The 27,483-nt window shown below is 40.1% G+C and overlaps 1 long non-coding RNA gene across 1 annotated transcript; it reads left to right on the forward strand.

Annotated features, from left to right (window-relative positions):
- The first annotated feature begins 8,397 nt into the window (after positions 1-8,397).
- Positions 8,398-26,513, forward strand: LOC116087659. The gene is made up of 3 exons (XR_004117547.1): positions 8,398-8,472; positions 24,389-24,503; positions 25,176-26,513. It is a non-coding gene; the product is annotated as an uncharacterized LOC116087659 (long non-coding RNA).
- Positions 26,514-27,483: the final 970 nt, after the last annotated feature.

A 27,483-nucleotide genomic window follows, 5' to 3' on the forward strand; every position in this document is an offset into this window, starting at 1 on the left:
CTCAGGCCCTTAACCTTTTTTTCATTCTTTCTGCCTTTAACTCCCCCGACCAGTTATTAGCAACCTACTACCACCTACTGTTTAAGGACCAGTGAGTTCCATGCCCAGGTGCAATGAAAGGTAAGAGCGATCACCCAATTTTCTCATTTTCCTTTATATAGAAGAATTGTTCTAGTACTTATATTGATTCTGTCTTCCATATAACTTTCATATGTGACTAGTTTAAAAGTCTCCTTTTTTCAGAAGGAGTATATATGAGAAAAATCAAAGAGAGGGAAGAGACTGAAAAATCAGATTCTCCCATATAGATTAAGCAGTCAGTGGTGTGATACCAAACTGGAAAACAGCAATGGCACTCATGACAATCAAGCGCTGATGAGAAAGTGCTCTGCTAGGTGATAAGTGATTACCTAACATGCTAGTTTATGCTTCAGTTGAGTGAGCTTTCTATGGAAACACATAGACCACAGATCCCATTTTAACTCTCTCCATTCTTTCTACTAATCTGGAATCCTTTTTAATAAAAAGCTACTATACATCCTTTGTCAAACTGGTTGATAATTTCAGTACTACTGCTTCAAATAGAATGTTTCAAATGTTCGTGATGAGAATTTATGCTTATTGTATGGAATGGTGCAATGGGCTTGCTTATCTCTTTATAACCAGTGACATCACTAATCTCACATATTCCATCATATACAGCAGTCTGCCTGTCGTAGTTACTGTTCTATTACTACAAAAAGACACCAGGACAAAGGCAATTTTTATAAAAGTAAGCATTTAAGAGCTTACTTATAGTTTTAGGAGATTAGTCTATGATCATTATAGCAGGAAATAGACAAAGAATAGTGCTAGAGCAGTAGCTGAAAGCTTTACATCTTGAGATGTAAAGTGTGTGTGTGTGTGTGTGTGTGTGTGTGTGTGTGTGTGAGAGAGAGAGAGAGAGAGAGAGAGAGAGAGAGAGAGAGAGAGAAGACTGGTCTTTTGGACCTCGAAGCCCATTCTCAGTGACAGATATTGTCTCCAACAAGGTCAAACCCCCTAATCCTTTCCAAATAGAGACCAAACATCCAAACCTAATCTTATGGAGGCCATTCTCATTCAAGTCTTCATATACCACACCCTGCTTTTAGCCATATCATAACACAACATGCATTTAGTTCAATTTCAAAAGTACCTACAGTCTTTCCAAGTCTCAGCGCTGTTCAAGGGTCTGAAATTTCTTCTGAGATTCAAGGCAGTCTCTCAACTACAACCTCTTGTAAAAATCAAAATCTAAAAACAAATCCCACCCATTCAACGTACCATGGCACAGACTATGTCTTATCATCCCAAAAGAGAGCAAAAGAGGCGGGTTTAGTGAGGACCTAGGCAAGACTCCGCATTCTGAGTGTCTATGTCTGCTGTCAAAGGATTCTTCAGATCTCCAACCCCTTCCAGCTTGGTTGACTGCAGCACATTCCTCTCTCTCCGTGTGGCTCCACACCTATACAAAACTTTCCTTGGTAGTTACTCCATGTCTGTGGCATCTCCAACTCAGTCCAGTCTTCACCTTCCCAGCTTCACAGGATGGCTTCTCCCGGCCTACAAGCAGGGACATCCCTGGCACTTGCCTGAACACAGTGGCATTCCTTAACCACAGAAGAAGGCTCAACTCCTTTATACCTGTATCTTCTTTGACTCCAAATCCAGAGCCACATGACCAAAGCTGATAAGTTCTTGTGCTTGCTGGGGCGAAACCCTGACAGTCTCCTTGAATTACATTTGCATAAACTCTCCATTGTTGGTAGTTTCCTTTGTTGTTTCAGGTTTTGCTTAACTCCTTTTTACAAGTTGGAAGCTTAGCTAGGTAGGGTCTTGCCCTGAAGGTACAGCTCCCTTTATTCCATTTTGAATCAAGCCTTTCTTTAAACTACATTTCTCTGAGGGCTAGACTTGGCTCCAAAGTCACATTTCCTGGCTCTCTTTTTCCCTTTAAACTGAACAATTTCTGTCTCTCTTTGCCCTTGTTGCTACTTTTCACTGTAGATCTGCACAAGTGTGATCACTAAAACCATATGATGCTGTCAAAATTAGGCTATCTTGAAATCCCCTATGCCGATAACATTAACCTAAAATTCTCTTCAATCAGGCAGATTTTTTTAGGACAAGGGCAAAAAGTAGTCACATTCTTTGCCAAAGTACCACAAAAATGTTTTCTAGGCCACTTGCTAATATTGTTCACCTCTGAAACTTCTTGAGTGAGGCCTGCATAGTTCAAATTGCTCTCAGCATTGCTATCCTCCATTCTCTTACTAGGCTGGCCCAATAAGCACCACTTGAAGTGTTCAACCACTTTTCTTGTCCAAAGTCCACATTCTACCACCAAACAGTGACCACAATCTAAACCATTATGTGGAAATTTTCCTAAGCCAAGTAATTCCTTACGTGTTGTATGTGTCATTGGCCTACTAGCCACGCAAGAGCCATCTCCATTAGGTCCATGATGCTATGGTCCAGTCATAGCTGTTATTTTATTTAAGAATATGTCTAGCCGGGCAGTGGTGGCACACGCCTTTAATCCCAGCACTTAGGAGGCAGAGGCAGGAGGATTTCTGAGTTTGAGGCCAGCCTGGTCTACAAGTGAATTCCAGGACAGCCAAGACTATACAGAGAAACCCTGTCTCAAAAAAACAAACAAACAAACAAAAAACAAACAAACAAAAAATATATCTAAAGTGCAATATGCTACAAAAGAGGAATCAAGATATGATAGCATATATTAATTCACTATGTTCAAATGCTACAGGGAGCATGGAATCATATATATATCTAGATTAAGGTATTGTGTTCTAGGCATCCACTGAGAGTCTTAGAAAGCTGAAGGTGAAGGGGACTATAATTATTTATTTAAATAATTTGCTTTTGGAGGCTGGAGAGATGGCTGTTCAGTTAAGAGTGTTTACCTCTCTTGAAAAGAGCCTGAGTCCAGTTCCCAGAGCCCACGTCAGGTATCTGCAACTCTAAGTCCTGGAGATCCCACACTTCTGTCATCCATTGGCACCTGTCTTGGTTAGGGTTTTACTGCTGTGAATAGATACCATGACCAAGACAACTCTTATCAGGACACCATTTACTGGGGGCTAGCTTACAGGTTCAGAGGTTCAGTCCAGGTTCAGTCCAATACCATCAAGGTGGAAGCATGACAGCATCTAGGCAGGCATATTGCAGGAGGAGCTGAGAGTTCTACCTCTTCATCTGAAGGCAGCTAGAAGACTGATGTCCAGAAACTTAGGATGAGGATCTTAAAGCCCACAGTGACACACCTTCTCTAGCAAGGTTTCTTAATAGTGCCACTCCCTGGGACAAACATATACAAACCACCACAGTACCCCAATATGTCTATCCAAGGCACTTCACACAGCACATACATACCCACACAGAGACTTGCACGTGCACACACAATTAACATAATTTAAAAATCTTTAACATTTATTTTAAAGTTTGGCCATTGTAAACTTATAACAGCAATCTCCACTTCCTTTAGATATTTTAATCTACCCTTCCTTCCATGTTTATCATAAGTGAATCATATTAAATGACAGTCCGTCTTGGCCTTATTCTGTGTTTGCAAGAAGGCATCCAACACTTTCCTGATCAGTATATGGTGCTGCAACAAGTATAATGCTTGTAGGTATTAGCAGCTAAATTTTACCAAATTTTAGATTGCATTGTTGTGCATGAACATGTATGTGTGTGTGTGTGTGTGTGTATGTGCATGTTTTTAAGATAAATGGACATTAAATCCTGCCAAATTTTTTTCCACTTATATTCTCTATACAACATAAAAGCTTTTCATACAAATATTATAACTTGACAATTTCTACACAATTTTTATTGAACTGGAGATTTCATAAGGTAAGTAGGTCAATTTGTAGAGAATTGATACTCAAGAAATATCCAGTCTTCATTCAACTTTACATTTCTTTAATTTATTCTATTCAGTGTCATATAGCATATGAATTTGTTAAAATGTACCAAATGTTCTAGTGGAGATTAGTTACTTTAATATTTGCAAGTTATATCTCTAGTTTAAAAATTATGATTTCTATGTCTGGCTAAGAAAAGAATGCTAAAAGGTTAGTCCAAACCCAGTAAAGTTTTGTTGTTTTCTTGTTGATGTTTGGTTTTGGCTTGTTTGTTTGTTGTTTGTTTGTTTGTTTTATTTTAAGTATCTGACACTAAAATAAGAAGTTAAGTAACCCTTTTTCAACTAGCTGGAGAATCCTTTGTATATATCTTAGATATTTGAGAATATGAAACATGCTGATATGATAATCAAAATGCAAGATAGTTATCAGATATTTGAAAAATACCCACATGGATGAAGTGTCTTAGTTAGCTTCTATTGCTATGATAGCAATGACCAAAAGCAGCAGGTTGGGGAGAAAAGGTTCACTTGGCTCTCAACATTGAACCACAATCCATCACAAAGAAGACTCTCGGAGCAGGAACTTCAGGCAGGGACTGAAGCACAGGCCACAGAGTAATGCTGCTTAGGGGCTGGCTCTCCATGGCTTGCTCAATCCACTTCTTCATAGAACCCAGGACTACCTGCCCAAGTATGGCGCCATCCACAGGAAGCTGGGCCCTCCTACATCAGGCATTAATCAAGGAAATACCTCCACAGGTTTGCCTATAGGTCAGTTTGACTGAGATATTTTTCTCAACTGAGTTTCCTCTTCCCATATGAACAGACATGCCCTCCCACAGGCTCATGTATTTGAATAGTTGGTCACTGGGAAGTGGCACTACTTGCCAGAGATTAGGAGGTATGTGTGTAGCCCCAGTGCTGTTGGAACCAGCTTAATGATCAGAATAGGGATGACCTTGTTGGAGAAAGTGTGTCAGTGGTTGAGTTGTTGGGTTTTGAGTTTCAAATGCTAAAGCCAGGCAGTGTCTTTCTCTCCTTGATATCTGCAAATCCAGATGCAGAACTCTCAGCTCCTTCCCTAGCAGCATGTCTGCCAGTATGCTGCCATGATCCCTGCCATGCTGATAATGGGCTAAACCTCGAAAATTGTAAGCAAGTGTCAATTAAGTGGGGTTTTTTTTTTTTTTTTTTTTAAATAAGAATTGCTGTGGTCATGATGTCTCTTTACAGCAATAGAACAGTGAATAAGACACCATCTGACTCAATCTTGTGTCAAATTAACAAAAACCACTAACTAGCACATGGATAATACCAGGAACTTTTATATGATAAAACAAAACAAAACAAACACACAAAAGTCCTCACTTCCCCAAATCTTTCTTTTATTGCAATTTATGAAATGTTTTCAGAAGTATATTAACACAAATTATGCAAATGATAACCTACTCATAAAATAGATGAGGTTGCATGTTAATATCACAAGACTATATTTGGAAACTATATTAAAACAAACTATTTGAGAACTGAACTGAGATCTATGTGGGTGTTAACCACATTTTTCTGAATATTATTGCTAAGTGATGCTCACAACATTCCTTCCTTTTCTTTTCTTTTCTTTTCTTTTCTTTTCTTTTCTTTTCTTTTTTTAAGACAGGGTTTCTCTGTGTAGCCCTGACTGTCCTGGAACTCACTCTGAAGAACAGGCTGGCCTCAAACTCAGAAATCTGCCTGTCTCTGCCTCCCAAGTGCTGGGATTAAAGGTAAGCGCCACCACCGCCCGGCTACAACATTTCTTTCATAAAGCAAAACTGACAAAGAAGTTAGTCATTCACTTCTACCATAAAGCCCGCGTGGTACCTGAGGTTATGAAGTGCAAAGTAGAAATAAGCACATCACATGTAAAATACCAAGTCCTGGGTAGAGCAGATTCATTCATTATTGATACAAAATTGCTGCTGCAATTCATGCTTTAGATGAGATGAATGCAATGTATTTGGAGAACATACATTCCCTTCTGAGGTATTTTAAACATGATCCATCGGCCGTTTCCGTTGTACTTTTGATACGAGCTAGTTAATCTCAACACAAGGAGAAGCTTTGCTGTTGTTTTCTTAATGTTCCTTTGCTCTTCTGACCTGAATAACATGGAGAAGGTAAGTATACCACTTGGCTTTTCTGAATTAGCCCCAGTGCTGTTGGAACCAGCTTAATGATCAGTTATCTCCTCATCTCCCTGCCACTCTCAGGTCAAAATTCACACAGTTGTTGGTGTTACTGTTCATGTGTTCCTTTTTTAAACCTCTTGGAGCTGAGCAAAGCTAATTGTCTGATCTCCTTATTGAAATTGTTGATCAAAAGCCTATACAAGAGATCGACAACGGGTCAGAATGCAGGCGATAAATGACTCTGTGCACCCAGCCACAACGTTTGCAATGTAACCGCTACACCTAATAATCAGGAACTGTCTTCAAAGTGCAGGCAGAAAGATTGTAAGAGCCAAAGGATCAGGATGCCTACTGTTAGTGTCTCCTAGATGTGACACGGAAGCTGTCGTCGGCGAAATCTAAACAGTAGGCTCACCTAAACAAGACATGCTCCATGACGTCGTCACCAGCTGAAAAGCCAGTGTGGATTGGGAAAATCTCACAAGATCCTACCCCTGGAAGAAGAACTACAGGTGATAATCTGGGGCTTCTGGGAGAGGGAGAATCAGCTTTCTCAAGAGATAAATCCCTGACAGGCTGTTCAATCCCATGTGTTCAGCCCTAAACATATGTGTATATAAGCAACAATATGTGGATTCAGCAGTGTGTGTGTGTGTGTGTGTGTGTGTGTGTGTGTGTGTGTGTGTGTGTAAAACAATAGTAATTTTAAAAGCTCATGAATTTGAGAAGGAATTAGAAGCAGGACTTGGGAAGTGTTTGAATGAGGGAGGGAAGGGTAAAAATGCTGTAAATACAGTTTTCATGTATGAATCTCTTTTAATTAATTTTTAAACCTATAAAAGAGAAACAAAGCAAGTAGCTCCTCAAAGGTTCTGACAATAAGGGTTTCTAATAAAGCCTTCAAGGTTTTGTTGTTACTGTTGTTTTTGACGTAAAACACTCTTTGTCAACAACAGCACTCTATAGGGCGGTTTCGCAGGAAGCTTTCCCCAGAACGACCGTTAACATCATTTTCATGTTTCTGAGTGGAATCCCATTGTTCTGTTTCACATTGACAAACTCTCTCTTGAAACCCACAGTCCTTGAGGTCATAGGACATGGTGTTGCCCCTGTGACTGGTATCTTGCTGACATTTTAAATCCTGAGTACTTCTGGGCTCCACACAATACCAATTTTGCTTAGAGAACAAATTCATTGGTTCCGTCTGGACTTACCCCTTGCGGTCTTTTGCTGAGTTGTCTCTCCTCTACTGCCCCAGTACTGATCAGAGACACAAAGGTAGAAAATGTATTTTTAAAATAATCCCATAGATCCCGGCCACCATACAAACTGTATTTGAAGAAAGAAAATGTATTTGAAGAAAATAACATTTAAAATCCACTCTTGAAACCGTGGCATAGGACTTACGTTAAACTAGGATTTTTTTTCTTCTAAATCTCACTTTAAGACGTTAGCCTTTCAAATTTGATTTATGTAGCTGCTGGTTGAAGAAGCTCTTTTTAAATAATTGCCAAGAGAACAAAATAGGAATCAAAGTGTCAAATTCCCTAACATTATTTTGTAGGTAGCCTTAAATACTTCTTTAATACCTGCGAGAAATCAAATATTGGTAATCTGTCACTGTCCGATTCTCTCTTCTCAGATAGCTAATGGCATACATTATACTTGCCTGGCTCTGTGTACCTTTCATTTCATGCAAAGCCTTTAATCCTTCCCTTTTTAGATAAAATGCCACAACTGCAGTGTAGTAGGTTAAGATTGATTGACAAGTGCATATAATTATGGCTTCAATAGTGGAGTATGTTTTACAGTTGGGAAAAAAAAAGAGAGAGAGAGAGGAAACCACAACCTTGAAAATAAAGAAGTTGTGCCCTTTCCCCAGGATGAAAGAATCCTATCAAATTGATTCATTTCTTTGCTGGAATGAAAGGGAAGATTTCCGGTAACAAAGAACACCATCCAAAAGGCCACTGGAGGCTGGCTGTCCTCTCTTGATAAGGCTCTGCCAATAAGGAAATCAAAGGAGATAAAAGGAGGCCTTCAGGACTTTGTCCCCTTTGACCTGGTTTCCCACTCAGAGTTCATGCACAGTTGGGAGCAGAGAGAGCTAACATCTGAGAAATAGAACATTCAAGAATACAAATCTGTAGAATGCACAGATGCCTGTGAAGAAAAAGCAAGAAAACCTGCATCCTCTACTTCACCCAGACTTTTAGATCTCAGCATAATCGACCACATCCTGTTATGTTCCCCTGGTGTTAGCATTTGATTCAGTCAGTGAGTAAGAAAACATCCTGGATGTTGGATTTTTGTGTCAAACTGGAAGGTAGCATACTACTTGGAAACCTCTGGCTCAGTCAGCAAGTGGGGAAAGAGTGGTTTCGCCAGTGCCAGGTGAGGAAAGTCTTTATGGATAGACATGTTAGTAGGTAAGCATGTCTTTTTTTCAATTATTGAGGCATTAGAACATTTGCCACAAAACAGGCATCATTCTAAGTTTGGGGGGGGTAGATTGTCAATTTATGATCCATCCCTGACTTTGTAGAATTAATGTTAGTGATAGTAACTACTGTGTTGGTTACTTATTTCATTTTTTCACTTTGTTTTTTGGTGTTATTGTTTGGTTAGGTTGGGGGGGGTTGTTTTCTGTTTCTTTTTGATTGTTTGTTTGTTGGTTGGTTGGTTTTCCAGCTTGAAAGAAACCAAAAGCCATTGGGGAAGTGGGAACTTCACTTGTGAAAATACTTCCGTCAGATTAGCTTGTAGGCAAGCCTATAAGACATTTTCCTGGTCAACAATGGATGTGGGAGGTCCTAGCTCACTGTGGGTGCTGCTGCCCTGTGTAAGCAAGTGGTTCTGGGGTATATAAGAAAGCAGATTCAACAAGTCACGGGGAGCAAGCCTGTAAGCGATGTTCTTTTACGGCTGCTGCATCAGTTGCTGCCTTGGGTTCTGGAGCTGACTTTTCGTTTAAGATGGACCATACGATGCAGGAGGAAAGGAACCCTTTCGTCCACGAGTTGCTTTTGGTCACAGTTTTGTCACAGCAATAGAAAGCAAATGAGAGCAGGTATATGTGTTAGTGGTGACTACTTTACTGTAGACCACTATCCCGGAAAGAGGAAGGTACTGTACCAGATAAAGTAGTCATGGAAGAATCCTAGGAAAAAAAATGAGATGCAATCAGATACCTGATGAGGAAAGGCGGGTGTAATGTGGCTTTTCCAGAATAAAATGTTGAAATCAGAGGGCATTCAAAATCTCCTGGATTAGTCCATATTTGATATATTCTAAGAAGCAAAATGGGACAATTAAATAGAATATAAACTCTAGAAATGAAAACTTGAAGCTGATGCACAACGAAATTCCTACAGTAGGAAAGAGAGTGGGGAAGAGCCAAGCTGAGGGGATGGGAAGGAGAACTAGCATCGAGAACAGTACCATGGAGAGAATGTTCCATACTATGGTTGACAATGAAGAGGCTGAGGAGCAGAGCAGACAATTTCCAAGTGGTCTCTAGAGAAAATGGAGTAGAGTCTGGACACATGGAAGGAGGGCATGTGCGTCTGAAAAGGAAGAGTACAGTAGTCCATCCAAAAGTGTTCACAGTTTGGATAGGTTCCTGGCATCAGGTTAGTCATGGGCCAATTTTGTAGGAAACCTCGGAAGTTGACTTAGGATATCCCAAGACCAAGGTCTCAGCACAAAGGAGATTTATTTGTCCCAGAGGGACAGAGGGCAGGGAACAGGAGCAAAGATGAGACAGAGGATGAGGGAGAAGAGAAAGGGAACAAAAAGGGTGAAACCCCTTGTTAGTATGAGGTGTTTAAATCAGGAATGTTGATTAAATGAGCCAAAGGGGGCTTTTGACTGCTAGACTTCAATACTTTGATAGCTGGACCTTGGTAGTCAGCCTTAGGAGGAAGTGGCCAAATAAGGAACAGACCTTGGTGGCTAGCTTTAGCAATGCAATCTAATGGGTTTTAGCACTTCAGGGGTAGGGATGAGGTGGGGAGGGTTTTGACGAGAAGGCAAGGCCTGCCAGAGCCATACTTGCCAAGCTAGGCTGCCTAGAGTGAGTCCCTTCAGTTCTGAGGCTATATATTCCTCTCATGACAAGGAAAAAAACATGCAGGAGGATTCTTTGCTACATAGTTTAATGATGTCTTACAACAAGGAGAAAGATTTTTCTGCTTACATTCATCTCAGTATGCAGTTTAGAGCCTTGCACAGGTGCCCACAGTGAACATCGGATAAACTGGGAAGAGTTAAGTTAGATAGCAGAGATGACAGGAGATGAAATTGCAGACTCTAAGGATGTCAAGGAAACAGTTCCTAATGCGAAGGGTTTTTTTTTTTTTTTTTTTTTTTTTTTTTTTTTGAAAAGGCAAAGAAGCCTTTTTCTGCTCCTAAGTAAGTTCCCCGGGACATGAAAAAGCTGGCTTGAATCAAGATACCACCAACACTGGCAGTTCACAATACTTTCATTGAGAGAGAATAGTTTTCTTTGTCTTCAGAAAAAAAAAATCTGGCTCTTTTTAGTCTTTTACATCTTTTCCTCAAAGGCATAACAAATTAGATGCCTATTAAATAGATTCTGTTCTTAAAATACAGAGCCAGAGCCAGCAAGCTCCACTCTCTCTTCCCTCCTACTTACTGTAGCCTCCTCATCAATATAAACATCCAATGTATTTCTAGCACATCTCCCCAACATCCTCTATTCCCCCTTTTTAACCCCTTCCCTCCATTAGTTCTCTTTGCTCTCAGTTACTCTTCTGTCTTCATACCATCCACACAGATAGGACACTATGTATTCATTACATGTAATATACACAAATGAGAGAAACGTGGAGCATTTGTCTTTCTGATGCTGACTTAAATTCATTTACTATGACTATCACCTTTTGTTTGCACTTGACATAACTTCATTCTTTATGAGAGAAAACATCCATAGTGTAGGTGACCTATGTTTTTGTTATTCATTCCTCTTTCTGTGGGAACCTACATTGGTTCCCCTAATGTAGCTGTTGTGAGCAGTGTTACAATAAACATGAATGTGAACGTGTGCTCCTGATATTGTCAAGTATACAAGGGGTTGATTGACAGTAAAGAAATGAGTACTTAGAGAGATGGTTTGACTCAGACCCATGTGTACCATTTAAATTAAGGATGATAAAGCTTGCACATCATCTAATCAGAGGATAATTGTCAATGTGCAAAACACAACTCTCACATAAAGCACCTTAACAGGGAAGTAAGAGATAGTTCATTCTGGAGCCATTTTAAATGACCATGGCCCAAAAATACAGATTTAGGTTACCCCCATTTTTATGTTCCAACTTAGAAAGCAGCTTAATGGAGTTTTATAGTTTTACAGAACATAGAAAGTCATAGATCAAGGCAAATTTAAAATACATCATGACGTGTAGGTATATCAGAGAGGCAGTTACAGCAGGATGGGGAAAGTCTCTCTATTGGCCTCAGATGCTATTTGATGACATGACATGCTCTCCTGCTTAGGTTGCTGGGAACTAGTGGTCTGCTGAGATTCCAAAAGGTTTTTGTATAATTAGTCACAAGATGTTAGTTCTAACACAGAGGTGAATAAAGCTAGCCCAAGATAAGGTAATTAACCCCTGGACCTGCAACAGCTCAACCTTCCAACATCACCAAAGTTTTAATTAGTCTATTTGCAAACATAGCTTCTTTCTAAGACTTCTTATTTACACGGATCTGAAACTCTGCTGTTGTTATCATCATGTTTCTTGACAGTAAAAAAAAAAAAAAAAAACAGGGGGTTCGACCCAGACCCAGGCATACCATTTACATTAAGGATGACAAAGCTTGTGCATCATCTACGTCACAGGTAGTACATTATAGATGTCGCTACACTGTGAGAAAGCAAGTGCCTGGAATGATAAGGGCAGCCAGGGCATCTCACCAGGGCTTCCTGGTACAGACTCATCTTGGGGCTGACTTTCTGCCTTTGTCACGGTGAGGAATTCTTCAGTGAAGAGATTTACAATACTTTTTCAGGAGTTTCTGCTTTAGTCAGAGGAAGACCCCTTTGATGGTATCTGATTCTCCAGTGGCTTCAGCTCAAAACCTTACATCTGTCAAAGCAGTGGGCAAGGGGCCGTCACAGTTCGTTCCTCTTATTCCAAAGGGAATTACTTGACTGTTGACATTTTTAGCAACTGATAATGGACTCTTGACTTCCTGCAACATAGTGGTTCTACGCTCTGAGAGCTCAGTAGATCTCTCTAGAGCTGCTCCAGAGCTCAGTAGAACTGAGTTTGATTCACCTCCTATAAGAGTGTGATAATTTGAATAAAAATGGCCTCAGTAGACTCATAGTGGGTGGCATTATTGGACTTGTGGCCTTGTTGGAAGAAGGGTGTCACTGAGGGCAGGCTTTGAAGTTTTAGATGCTCAGGCCAAGCCCAGCATCACTCTCTCTTCCTGCTGCCTGCTGATCCCGACCCAGAACTCTCTGCTCCTTCGCTAGTGCCATGTCTACCTGCATGCTGCCATATTGCCCACTATGATGATGATGGACCTCTAAGCCAGTCACAATTGAATGTATTCTTTTATAAAAATCCCTGTGGTCACGGTCTCTTCACAGAGATAGAAACCATAACTAAGTCAAAGACTACATTTCACATCTGTATTCAGCGAGTCACCACCTAGTAATGCCCCCAGAGGATTCTTTCACTTTTAGTAGTGAGCTAAAATCTCACTAAGCCACCCTGGTAGGCACTCTATTTGCTATCCTCCGACCTCAGCCTCCTAAGGACCTGAGTGTACAGTTTGCACCATGAGCCCCTGCTGGTTTGGTGCTTTCTGAGCCCTTCAGAGCTTAAGGTCTGACTGTGGCACAGCTGTTTAAACTAAAATGGCTACACTCCACAGGAAGACCAACAGAATCAACTAACCTGGACCCATGAGTCTCAGAATCTGAACCACCAGCCAAAGAACACACATGGGCTAGACCTAGGCCCCAGCACATATGTAGCAGATGTGTAGCTTGACCTGCATGTGGGTCCTGAACAACTAGACGAGGGGGCGGGGGGGCTATCCCCAAAGCTGTTGCCTATATATGGGATATGTTCTACTAGCTGGGCTGCCCTGTCTGGCCTCAGTGGGAGAGGAAGCACCTAGCCTTGCAGAGACTTGAAGTGCCAGGGTGGGAGGGAGATGGAGGTTGGGGAGCACCTACTCAGAGGAGAAGTAGGGCTAGGGGAAGGATTGTGGGAGGGGTGACTAGGAGGGGGGCAGTGATCTGGATGTAAAGTAAATATGTTTAAAAAAATTAAATTAAATTTAAAATGACTCCAGAAAGCCCATTCCCTCTCCTGAAGGATTTGTCCTCTCGTGTCTCACATATTCTGTGAGTAAACCTTTGTAGAGTCCTCAGCAGATGTGTTTTTTGTTTTGTTTTGTTTTATTTTTGTTTGTTTGTTTGTTTGTTTGTAGGCAGCCTCCAACAGAGCCTATGAACCAATTATCAGTGCTGATTCACTATAATGAGTCAGCCTCAAGGTAATCCATACCTCTGTGAGAGTGGACAAAGGACATGGCTAACAGTTGTCTGTGTTTCAATGTGACCAAATATGGTCATTTATATTTACGTGTTGATACACAAGCCCATATAGAGTATGTCATAAAAATATAGCCATAGACATGTATTACTTCATATACTTACACATTGGGTGATTGAAATCCAGATGATTTGTCCTATTTTTACTGAAATTTTCTCAAAAAAAGTATCTATGCCCAGAACTTGCACTGGAACCTGAACTAAATGTTCTTATAAACTGTATGAAAGTAGTAAGCATATATTTATAGTAGATAACCAATAATAGTGCATATTAATCAAAGCTTTTTGGCAATTTAGGCAATTCTTATCTTTTATAATATTCTCCAACCTGAAATAAGTGTTTTTAAATAATTAATTTTATTTTAATTAATGCATATAACTCTTCTAATAAATTTAATTTAACTGCCTATTTAAGATTTAATTTAAAGTGCCACTCTCTAATACATAGAGCCTGACCATACAAAGGTTCTTAATGCCAGAGATGATTTACACTCTAAAATCCTCAGGGAAAAAATAGATAAAAAGCAAAATGGATCAGCACATCTTGAGTAGCTAAACCATTATTTACTGACTAGGTTAAGTACACGAGAGGGATATTGTCAAAACGCTCACCACTGCGATAAAATTAAATCACGTCAGCAGTTTTCACAGCCAACCAAAGAAATATGTAATATGTAGAGAACTGTACATCATTTTAAAGGAAAAAAATCACCTGCTTCGCTCAACAGCCTACCTTTATCTGGTGATTAAATTCTAAGGATGTAAGATCCTGAGCTTCCATAAAAATATAAAGTGTATCCATAGACTGGATTTTATTAATCTCTTGACTTTGACCGTCTTGGTTTTATTCTTGGAATAAACCAGGAAGTCTATTTGCACTTGCCTTCCAAAGCGTAATTACTATGATTTAAAAGTTGCGGTAACTTATGAGCTGTAAAACTAGTAAATTATATCCAGCCTGTAAGTAGAACTAATTATAAAGCTGTTGCTTGATGAAGGTGTTTATACTAAAGAGTATTAAAGGGATTAGTCCAAAGCTTTACATCCTGCAGCACAGAATTAATATGCGGGATTTAAACACTCAAATTAATTCAGGTACAGCAAACAATTATATGAAATAGGAACACTCAACCCAGCTAATGACCACAGTAGCCCGCCAAGCTAATTTATAATCATGTACTTATTGACCCCTCTGCATGTTCTCAAAGGACTATTCTCTGGCTAATCCCTGCCTGGAAGTCACTGTCTGAGTTGTGGGAGACAAACATGAAGCACATATCCCCTGCTTTTCTCATGCCACTGACTGTTCTGTCAATGAAATACCTTATCTTGCAAGTAGATACCCAGGAATGATAATCATCATCAAGAAAAGGCCTTTATTGAGAACTTGCCGTGAACATTCCTACTTTCTTCAACAAACAGTCTCGTTATACTCTTACCTTGGGAGCTTATCAGCCAATTGGAATAAATAAATTAGAAGCAGAAAGACTAGGTTAAATAATAACCTGGCATGTGTAAGGCTTCAGGTTCTTGTGTCTAAAAGTGATTCATGTCATACTGCAGTCTACTGCCTAGCCCTTTCCCACAATTTTGTGTGATATAAGCTCAGTTCAGACACCCAGCAATCCACTCATCCATGATTTTCACTTACCAACCATTAAGTTTGTTTCTTGTCCAGTGTACACCATTTGAAAAAGGAAATTGACAATGTGCTCTTGTTCCAATGAACCAATATACATGCAGTTAATAGGAAGAAAAAGTAAGCACGTTCCTGGTGATGTACAGACTTGAAGACACACAGGCCTAATAGAGGCACAGAGAATTTGGTAAGTCATAGTAAGACAACCCTCTAGGTAATGCAGATACGATACAGGAAGCATAGACCTACAGGCTATGCGCAGATGTTCAGACTTGATTGTCTTACTGTGTCTGTAAATTAAGAAAATGCCTTCAAGATACCTAAGGTCCATTGCCTAAGAAATGTTGATTCAGATCTCCTTTCTTTCCTTTTTTCTTTCATTCTGTTGTTCTTTCTTTTTTCTTTCTCTTCCTCCCTTTCTTCCTTTTATTCCCCTTTGATTTCTTTCAAGATAGGGTTTCTCCTTGTAGTCCATGCTTCCTTGGAACTTGGTCTGTAGATCAGGCTGGCTTGAAATTCAAAGAACCACCTGCCTTTCCTCCTTTGAATGATGAGTTTAAAGACATGAACTACCATGCCCTGCCCAAGATCTGACTATTTTCTGTTTGTTGACCTTAGGTATCCATAAAATATGTTGATGGTAATCTTCTCTCTCTCTCTCTCAATTTCTGTCTCTCCCCTCTCCCCTTTCTCCCCTCCCCTCTATCCTCTCCCCTTTCTCCCCTGTCCCCTATTTCCATTCTCCCCTTTCTCCCCTTCCTCCCACCCCTCTCCTGTTTTATGTATCCCAGGCTGTTGACCTTGAACTCTTAGTATCCCATCTCGGCCTTTTGAGTGCTGGGATTATAGGCCTGTCCTGACATGTCCAACTTTATTTCTTTAAAGAATTTATTCATTCAGTACTTCCATTCATTTATAGTATCATTGGTAATATAGACTTCTCTTTGGGGAGATAATACCCCAGCAAGCATGAATGAAACATTTCTCTCAGTGGCCATGTTATAATAATTACTTTATCTTTATCCAATTGAAAGCTTGTTTTGTTGTTGTTTATTTGTTTGTTCTTTATTTTAGTGTTTTCATGAGCTGTGGAAAGTTCTATATGATGGAGCACCTTAATACAGCAACACAAGGGCATTGAGAGTAAAGTCCTCAGAAAAGGAGTCTCAGTCCAGGCTCTAGACACCCCGCCTTGGATGTGGTTCTTCAGTTGCTATATGCTGGCTAGAATACTGGAAAATACCAGAGTGTTGCCAGACCAGAAAACTGACTCTAGCTCCCCAAGAGACAGTTCCAACCACTAGGGTCAAATAAAGGCAGATTGAAAAATGACACACAAGAGACTGATGTGTCAGAACCTTGGTTTACCAGAGACTCTCTAAGACATCTGGCTCTCTTCACTACTCATTCCTTGACATAGCCTCTGGAAATATTAAAATCTAAGGGAAACTAAGTATGCCTACATCTAACTTATCTCCCCAATTAGGACTAAAACTACTGATATTAAATCCTGAAACTATAGTTTATATTTATGAACTCTACAACAATTGATTAACTGAGTAAATAAATTTGTGGGTAGTTTTTTATCTCAATCTGAGAGTTGGCGATTGGAGGCAACACTTTGGCAGTAACAGACTTCATATAATCCCCTTCAGTGTTTGAATACTGTTCTATGGGAACCATTTTTAAAATTATGCTATCTAAAAAAAAATAAAAAAAAAAAATTATGCTATCTTCCGAGATGACCAGAATGGAGAGTCACTTGGCATCTCATCTAGTGGGGAAAGCTCCTCTGAACCAGCCTTTTAGCAAAGCGCACCACATCAGTCATGCAGAAACTGGGCTGTATGATCAACATCCAGCCCCTGTGCAGAAACACTGTTTCCAAGTGATATGGAAACAAGAATTTGAATATTTGATATGCCCTAGGGTTTTTAAGAAGCAGGAGAAGAGAATTGTGGATCTGTACTGTCAGTAAATGTAGAGCTGGAATCTCTCATGACCTGAAAGCTGTATGCTTCTCAGAGGAGACACTGGGGTCCTAAAAGCTGGCAGAAGGTCTGAGGCATAGTCAGTTACTAAATAATTACTTATTTGTAATGGAAACAGTGATGATAATCAGTTGGAGAAAAGCAGGTGCAACTTCAGGCTCTGACTGAGTGAAGAAAACGCTGCCATGAAGACTCAGGTCTTGGAGACAATCTGGGAGGGTATCTGGGGATTCAACAAGCAGGGCAGGGAAGTAGGTGGGGCAAATGCTCAGGGCAGCAGGGAAAACTGGAGGCACAAGAAGTCCAAAGTTTGCATATGAGGAGCTTTGAAGTATACATATTCACATGGGCCTTTTATTGTCTATGTCACTCTAGGTCAGCAAAGCAAGTAGGACATTCAGATGTCCCAAGCTGCTTCCTGCAGCCTGGAGCAGCTATTCTGGAAGAAAAGAGAGAGAGAGTGTGTGTGTATGTGTGTATATATGTGAACACTCAGCATCCAATACGTACAGGACCCAGAGCACGGAAACCAGTAAAGGCTCTAAGAATGAGTCCTTAAAAGTGAGATACGTCATCATCAGTCCTAATTCAGAAGCTCTATAAAAAACGAAAAATAAAGGAAAGCAAAGAGAAAATATAACATTGCTGCACAGTAAAACTAGAAAAGAGTTTGCTCACCTCAACTACATTTTGTAAGCCTTCATTCTACCCAGCTATCCATCAAGCTATAATCTATCTGCCTATCTTTAACTCTCTCCAAAAATCAACAAAGTTGAAAGCATCATTTCCACTTTAAGATGAGCCCACCACCACCTCTGACTTAGATAAAACACATACATTCAAAATGGTTGCTTTAAAAGGTCAAATTCAACTCTATCTGTCTCTATAGTCCATTTCCTGAAACATTAAGCCATCTAAAACAGAATTTTTATAAACATGAATATTATCTAATATGATGTTATTCTGTTATTGTATATTTGGTTAGCTAACATAAAATAATTTTCTTTCTAAATATATTTATTTGTGTTTAAAGACTATAAAGAAGGAAGCCACAAAGGGATCAAAACTGTAATTTAACTTACTATAATGTCAGGTGAATCCATAGGTTTTTTTTTTTTTTTTTTTTTTTTAGATATTTTCTTTATTTACATGTAAATTTCTCCTTTCCCAGTTTCCCCTCCAAAAAACAAAGAAACAAACAAAAACAACAAAAACAAACCCCTGTTGCTTCCCCCTCCCCATGCCTGCCACCCCACCCTCTCCCACTTATTGGCCTTGGCATTCCCCTACACTGGGGCACAGAACCTTCACAGGGCCGAGGTCCTCTCCTCCTATTGATGATCGAATTTGCAATCCTCTACTATACACATAGTTTTTAAGATGTGTTCCAACTCGGAAAAGCATAGCTGTTCCCCCAGAGACACCCCCTCCCCAGAACTGTCAAACTAGCAACTGAATAAGATGCTATTAGCATTTTCCCAAAAACTGTGAACTCTGAACCCTAGACTTTCTATAGAACTAAAACAGAGCTATGTCAAACGTTTTTGATAAAGCTGCCTATTACTTCACATGGCTTTCAACAGCCTCATTCAACTCTCCAGCTTTTGCAAGAGTGAATTACTAACAGTTTTTGAAAATTTTATGAAGCATTTATTAGTGTTCCATGAGATATTAGTGGCTCATGAAATTCCCTTTAAGAAGCTCTCGAGTGCTTGTATACACATGGATCTGAGAGGGTTACAACAAAGAAATTATGGTGACTGTGGTAGTTTCAATAAGTTTGGCCGCCATAGATTCATGTGTTTCAATCCTTGCCCATAGGGAATGACACTATTTAGAAGTGTGGTCTTATTGGAGGAGGTGTGGCTTTCTTGGAGGAAGTGTGTCACTGTGTAGGTGGCCTTTGCAGTCTCTTACGCTCAGGCTCCATACAGTGCAGAAGAATGTCTCCTCTGGGGCTGCCTTTGGATCTAGATGTAGAACTCTCAGCTCCTCCAGCAGCTTTCTGCCATGATGATAATGGACTAAACCTCTGAAACTGCACACCATCCTCGATTGAATGTTTGCCTTTATAAGAGTTGCCATGATCATGTGTCTCTTCACAGCAATGGAAACCCAAACTAAGGCAGTAACTATAACAAAACCAGGATCCGGAAGAGGTAGAAAGAACAGAGATGAAGTAGCAATCTCTGCTCATTCTCCTGAAGACATTGGCCCAACAGAAGGACAGCAGCTGGGAAATGCAGTCCTACACCTAACTACACAGCCATCCTCTAGGTAGAAGCCTTGCTCTTCACAGGTTTACTTAGCAAATGGTTCAAAGTAGAAACCAAGGGCAAGAAAATAGATTTCACTTAAGTAGAGATAGGACCAAGTACACTTAAGGCCTGAGGGATTATAAAAGTTTAAACTCAGCACAGAGTAGAAACCAATGAATAAAGCCTAGTTCTGCCATTTGACAGGAATGTCACAGGCTGACCTATTCATTTCTTTGCGTGCATGTCAGAATGATATGTCCTTACTCCACTTCCAGGGGATGCCTGGCAAGAGTGATCTGAACGTAAGCAAGTGATCCTGAATGAAATAGACATTCTTGGCACTTCTAGAAAATGTTGGGTTTTTCCCCCCCCCGAACAATGTTTCCTTACGTTAATGAACAAAAATGGCTAACTTCCAATGGATAGTGAAATTCACCCGACACTTACCATCCCAGTTCAATTCTACTGTATTTTAAAGGTAGAAATTTAACTGATATATTCCCCCTGTGGAGGGGGCTCTCTGAGTACGTGTGTCTCATTTAGTTGATGTGTTTTAGGATGAATGCTCTTGCTGGTCTAGAAAATTTTCTGTTAATCTGCTGAGTCAGACAGACCCTGACTGAAGATTCAATGTTTGTGAAATAGGAAGGATCATTAATTAAAGTAACACATCTATATGAATGTTAATGAACTTGAAGGTCAAAGTGCAAGCAAGAGCTTTTGAGAGAAGATAAACTAAGTTACCAAGTGTAGTAACACTTGTATGTGAACCAGTAAATTACATCCTATGGTTCAGAAACATAAGCGGTGACTCCAGGTTATAGGGCCCTATTGAAAGAAACACACCCATCCTGACATAGGCTGAGAACCCCAATTTAGCAGTTATAATACAAGGAAATGCAGGTTTTTGTTTGTTTGTTTCCGACTGTAGACTCAAACAAGAGCTCTGTGTGATATATACCCAGCAAGGTGGCTTTAAAAATGATATATTCTATTTATATATGTGTGTGTTGTATGTTCTGTATGTGTGTGTGGGGGGGGAGTGCTGCACACAGAAGCCAGAGGGCATCATTGGATCCCTTGGAGCTGGAGTTACAGGCCTATGTGAGTTTCTCAATATGGGTGCTGGGATCTGAACTCTGGTTCTTAAATAAAGCAGTGAGTGCTCTTAACAGTGAGCATCTCTCCACTGCAGGGCTGCTATGTTATATATATTTGTTTCTTATCTTTTGTATTTTTATTTTTTCTTTCTTTTTTGTTTTTGTTGGTTTGCTTGTTTGTTTGCAGTGATAGACCCTCCCCCACCTTGAGTCATAACTGTACCCTCAACCTGACTGGTAGATGGCGTCGTGTAGAAGAGCTTGCTAGGGGACTAAGCAACCAACATCTAGATTTGAATTGACTTCTGTGATCCCTGTGCAAACGATTTAGAAATTACTGTGAAGGGAGGGTTGGAGCACAGCTGATAGAGCACTCTCTTAGTATGCACTGAATCCCTGGCTCTGACCCCTGGTGCCATGGAAATCCTGAGTGGTTATGCATATCTCTAATTTGTAGACCTGGAAGTTAGGGCCCATTACATGTTGTACCCTAAGCAAAGCAATTCTGGCAGACGACTGTGTGCATTCTCCTTTAAGTGTGGTCATTTTTGCTTCTGTTCTTGATAGCTTTGCTTAATATTCATAATATGCTTTTATAACGTCCACTTTGTTCGTTAGCATTTCATTTTTATTGTCCCTTCACTTATGTAGAAAGAATGATGCAATGGGATAAAAATTTTGTTTTGTATTAACTTTAATCTATTCCTGCACACATACATGCACACATATGTTTACATACGCATAGACATATAATTGGGAAGTTTGTAAAACAGGATGTAGTTAAGTCCCAGTCAGTCAAAACATTCAAAATGTGATGTTTAGATAGAATAAGTATGGTATGGAAAAGGTTGATGAAATGCAGAGATAAATGTACATGGATCATTTCCAGGCCACGAAAATGTCACTTGAAAGGATTCCAAAAGTAAAAAAGAAAACAGCAAACATTTTGACCTATTGGATTTCACTTCTGTAAAGTTTCAGCTTCAGGTTGTGCCAAAGCTCCATCATTAACAATGGGCCTCGATATTCTGTATACATTCAACTCTCACTTGAATAATGTACACTTCTGCCTTAAAAGTATCGGGGGAAATCATGCCACACGTGATAGATCGTGCATAACAAAATGAACACTGCAGAATGCTTTATTCTAGCCATCTGTCAACAGTTTCCCATAGACTATAGGATTTTTTTTTCTATGTTAAGATCAAAATGGGAAGGCTTCATAAAGTAGTTAAAGATTTTAAAGAATTTGATTTAGCTAGTAACTACACAGAACAGATGCGATTATGACGCTTAAGTAAAAGTGATGTTTTCTGTGAGTTATGCTTCAATGGAATGACTATTTCTGTGTAAGTAAACTACATAATTAAAGGGTGCTCACATCATTCAAATTGTGGCTTTATGTGAATTTCCTTTCTTGTGTTAAAATATGCCAGGAACTATTACCCTGGGGTGTGAATGCATGTGTGGGCACACTCCCGTGTATGTGTGTGTGTGTGTGTGGTGTGTGTGTGTGTGTGTGTGTTGAAGCATTGGTTTCTATATTATATCATCAAGCAGCAGACCTTTTAAATAAAAGCAGTAATGGCGTAAAGTAGTTCTAAAAAGAGAGAGGAAAGAACAAAAAAGAAGGGAAATGGTAACGAAGAGAATAAACCATGAAGAGAGAATTTAAAAAGAAAGGAGATGAAGTGATGCACAGATTTATTTATTTCCACTCAAAGACAGTATCCAAGACTCCTTACTGTAGCGTTTGGCTCTTGGTGAGTAGCACAGGAGCTATCTAGATTCAAGAATGAAAGACACACACACATACGCTAGTTAATTTTAAAATGGCTTGGTTAGGTCAAAGGCTGGGCATTTCTAATCCTCCCTGCAGCTAGCACACATTTCCCTCCTGTAATCCTGGCTTAATGCCCTCTAATTCTATATTTTATCTTTGTTGCAGTGGGTCCTTCTGGGCGGCTCCCAAGATACTTCTGGGCAGCCCTTCCAGGGGCCACATTCCTTCTCGCCTACATTGTGGATGATTTTCTTTCTGCAGCTCTAAGTCTGATCTGTCTCCCTCTGCATCATGGTGATTTTCCCGTTTCCTTTCTTCCTGTTCCTAGCCATGTAATCTAAAAGTTCCACCCTTCTCTCTTTGCCATTGGCTCTTTATTGATCAATCAAAAAACAATTGAGGACAAGGACCTTCAGTGTTTAGACATGAAGATTCCTGATTAATTCAAAGCATTAGAACCAATCCCCAACACCACACTCACGTTAATGGCTAACTCCAGATTCCAGTAGTGAAGATTCCTATGAATATATGAGCCCCCCGTAGTTTACAAAGCTTGCTCTGTAGATGCATCACCCAGCCTCAGGGTATCAGAAACTGAGAGCACATGCTTAGATATTCAGACTTGCCATCTCTAATAATCTACACTCTATGAAGGGCCAAAGCCACCTATCCCCATGTGCTGGGATACGAGCTTTATAGAGGCTGCCTTCTGATGAATTGTTTACTCTCAAATAGTATGTTCATCTTATTTACTTCAATCCCCTGAAAAGAAGAAAAACACACCAGTCTAAACAGATAATTTAAACAATACCATGCTAAAACAGCTCTTATCTGATACAATAATTTTTATAAACTATTTTAAATTGCTTGGATCAAAAAGCAATCTTTTACGATATGCATCTCACCCTCGTGTGCCCCTTTCTATATGCTGTACAATTATACAGGGATGAATGGCAGCCACAGCACCCTCTGGTGAGGAGACCCTAGTGTACATAGAGGATTCTTATAGTGTTCCAGAGCTCTAATGAGCTCTGTGACATTGGCTGTAGCCACCTTGGCTGCTAATTACACTGCTGGCATTTATACTCAGTATGACTCTTATAGGGCTCTGTCTTTCCCACTTTCTTCTGTGTCCCCCTCCCCCGCCATCTCCCTCCCTCCCTCCCTCCTTCCTTCCTTCCTTTTTGGACACACCCTACATTCTGCATGACATTCTTGACCTCAGTTCACACAGGTGCTATGTCTCCCATTGAGGTCATAACTTAGGAATCCATCCAAACTGCACTGTCAGAATAGCTCCACTCTCGCCTCACAGGGAGAGATTTCTTTTTGGCACTCTGGACTATACAGTATTCAAGGCTTTATTTGGAGTAAATAGAATGCAGGGGAACGAAGTGAAGTTATTGCTGTCTTCGATAGGGTTTCTGTTGCTGTGATAAAGCACCGACCAGAAGCAACTTCTGGAGGGAGGTAAGGTTTTATCTCATCTTAAACTTCTAAGTCACACTCCATGACTGAGGGAAGCCAGGGTGGGAACTTAAGGCAGGAACCTAGAGTCAGAACGTGAAGCAGAAGCCATGGAGGATTACTGCTTGTTGTCTCACTCCCCATGGCTTTCTCAGTCTTTTTTATCATACGACCCAGGACCGCTTGCCCATAGCAAATCATTTGCAGTGGGCCAGGCCCTCACACATCAATCAAGAAAATGCAATAATGTCAAATAATATAAAGGGGTGTGAACCGTCCCCATGTGTGAAGTACGAACAAGTTTGTGTTCCTCCTCCCTAAGTTAAAAGTTCGTATGTGAAGTATTAGTAAACAGTTTTTGAATGGTAGGTATCGTTGCTAACTCTTTTCACACTGTAGACTCCGAAACAAGTGCCCTCCATTTTGAGCTCATTCTGACAATATTACTTAGCAAAACTTTCTGCCCACACAGGGTTTGCTGCCAGAAATGTGTTTGAATTTGAGAAAAAGCCTCTAGGCCTGAGCTTCTCAAGAAGGCCTTCGCTGAACTTATCCTTAGTATACGGAAGCTGCAAATGAGACACGAGGTAAAATGGAGACACTTAATCAAACCCAGGATGTTTCATTAAAGTAAAATGATTCTTCTGTCATCTCCTCTGCCTGGCGAGCTGACAAGAGCTGATTCAGGATTCATTTCTACTTAAAAGGCAGAGCAAGTTCACTTCGGGACAAGTACGCACACACAGAGAGACAGAGACAGAGAGAGAGAGACAGAGAGAGAGAGAGAGAGAGAGAGAGAGAGAGAGAGAGAGAGAGAGAGAGGAGAGTTGCCAGTGATGGGGCAGCACGGGATGGGGCACTGGAAAAGGCACTGATAAGGACTTACAGGTGTACAGTCTTCCCATTCCAGAGGTCTGAGAGAAGGACAAGCTCACAGCAGGAGCTCATCAAAGTCTATGTCTGCTGGGTATCTCATGCAAAATTGAGTAGCTCTCATATTTTGTGTGTACTAGTAGCTGCTCTTTTTTCCCTGAGGTTGGCCAATTTACTTCTATTTGAGAAGATCTTTTGAGATCTGTACTGACAGCTGATGTAGCCAGAGAGGGACTTGTAAACAGCGCACATCTGCAGACGGCGGATATTCAGTTGCTAACGATTACTTCCTGACTCCAGCTCCATGTGTTCCTGCAATTAGGCTACGTTCTGGGGGAAGACTCAAGAGGTGTTACAAGTTTGACCACCATGGCTTTATCTTCCAGGTCACACAGGGAATTTGGAGAGCATGTGCTGAAAGGCCCATCCGGAAGTCAATCTGCTTCATCAACAAGTTGTCAGGGCGTGTCTCTGACATCACACAATAGGCCCAAAGAACCAAAGCCTCTTACACTTAATCCTGATTATCTTGGGTGACCCGTGGCTTCCTGCACATGTTTTTGTAAGGACAATGTATGAGTAGACATCACACCCAGACTGGCCTCTCATTCTGGCCATCTGCTTCTTTGAGCATGTGGTGCTGGTCTTTCTCCTTGAGATGAAAATTGGTGAAAACTGGTGCCGTGTTCTTCAGTATCAAGTTACACTGCCCTGCTTCTGTGTTTATCAGGCTTGGTTCTAAGACTCAGGAACAATCTGAATGATGTCCTTTTCAGAAAATGACTTCCTGGAGGGCGTTTTCGACAATATCAGAGTTCTTCTGAGGATCGATAAAGATTGCTAAGCAAATGTTTCTGTGCTTTGAGTTGAGCATCAGTTATCCTATTTAGCTATTATATACAATTCTACCAAGGCTACTGATTATCGGTCCAAAGGAAAACTGTGTCCTTGATTCATCATCTAAGGGAGGACTTGTTTATTAGACCAGGTGTCCTATGCATTACCAACACAGAGGCTTTCCATCAAATCATTCCACCCTTCAATAATCACTGTTTTGTCCCTGGAATAAGTAGAGATCATTAACATGTTCTATACTAAATGCAGAATAAATCCACCTCAAGAAGAAATTGAACAACAATATTTAGTTTTGGTCAAACTTGGATCTAAACCATGGGAATTTTTATATTTAATTCTGTCATTAATTTTAGCTGGAAAATTGGGATATGAGGTATTTTAGTGATGTTTTAAAATCATTATTTTATGCTGTTTCTTGGAAAAGAAGCTAATGACGATTAAAAATTGAAAGGTTTTTGTCTTTGCCTTTTTTTTGCTGAAACAAATTTTATAGAGTTCAAAAGCAGTAACAGTTATGACTGTTAAAGTCAAAGGCAGAAATGTGAGACATTCCAAATTAAGAAAGTGTCGATATGAACAGCGGAACACAATAGACCCAGAAATATAAGCCATTCTTGAAATGTGTGATCTCAGATAGCCAATTTACATAAAATGGGGAAAGCCCAAAGGAAAAGAATTCCAGCCTCTTCAGATATCTTCTCTTCCAATAGATATTTTTTTAATCTCAATTAATTTTCCCATCTGTCCTGGGAATTAGGGAAATCTTTATTGTTATAGTGTTAAACAGCTGTTAGGTCCCACATTTTTATCTGTGATTCTAGTTAAGATTTCCTAAAACACACTGAATTATAGTATATTAACATTTTTTGAGATTTAATATAATTACAACATCCCCCACTCCTTCCCTTTCTTTCCTTCAAACCCACCTATTCACCCCTCCACATTCTCCTTCAAATTCGTGACTTTTTTTTTTTTTTTTGTTAATTGCTATGGTATACATATATATGTATGTGTATACATATAGGTTCCTAAATAAAACCTGGTGAGTCCATATACTATCACTTGTATATATATTTTCAGGGATGACCATTTGGTACTGGACAACCAACTAGTGTGGTCTTCCTTAGGGAGGACCACCTTTCCTGCTCTCAGCTTTCCTCAGTTATCTGTAGCTCATTGTGTTGCGTCAAGGCTTCACAGGCTTTTCCTCAGATACTTTAACACACCCGTTGGTGTTGCCCTTGTTCAACTCACATTTGGGCAGTCATGTTGGTAAGACTTTATAGATGTAGCTTTTGATATTACTAGAAGACACAATGTGACAGCAAACTCTCTGATCCCGTGGCTCATACAATCTTCTACAATGTCACCTGAGCCTTAGGAATGGGGGTGGTTTAAAGATATAACCACAGGGCCTGGGGCCCACATCTCTGCATTTTGATTGATTGTAATTTTCTACAATGGTTTCTATGTGTAGCAAAATGAAGTTTTCTTGGTGAGAGGTGAAGAATGCACTTTTTCATGGTTATAGGACAAAAGGCAAAGAAAGTTGGAATGAATTATGTTGGTTTAGTAAATTAGAGATTTTAGAAATTACTACAATTAGTACATTACAGGTTCTACTCTAATAATCATGTCTTGACTGAGTATTTAGCTAGGTTTCCAGTACCAGGCATGATATCCCTCTCTTTGAGCAGTCTTAAGTCCAATTAGAAAGCTGTTAGCTACCACCAAGGTGTGTGTGCTACTGTGGTGGCCCTGCTGATTTCATGGAGGAGTCTCAACCGACACCAGAAACAGCTACTCGACCCGACTCACCAGGGGTTTGGAGCCAGCCCA

Source organism: Mastomys coucha, unplaced genomic scaffold (assembly GCF_008632895.1).
Source record: "Mastomys coucha isolate ucsf_1 unplaced genomic scaffold, UCSF_Mcou_1 pScaffold13, whole genome shotgun sequence".
Lineage (NCBI taxonomy): Eukaryota > Metazoa > Chordata > Mammalia > Rodentia > Muridae > Mastomys > Mastomys coucha.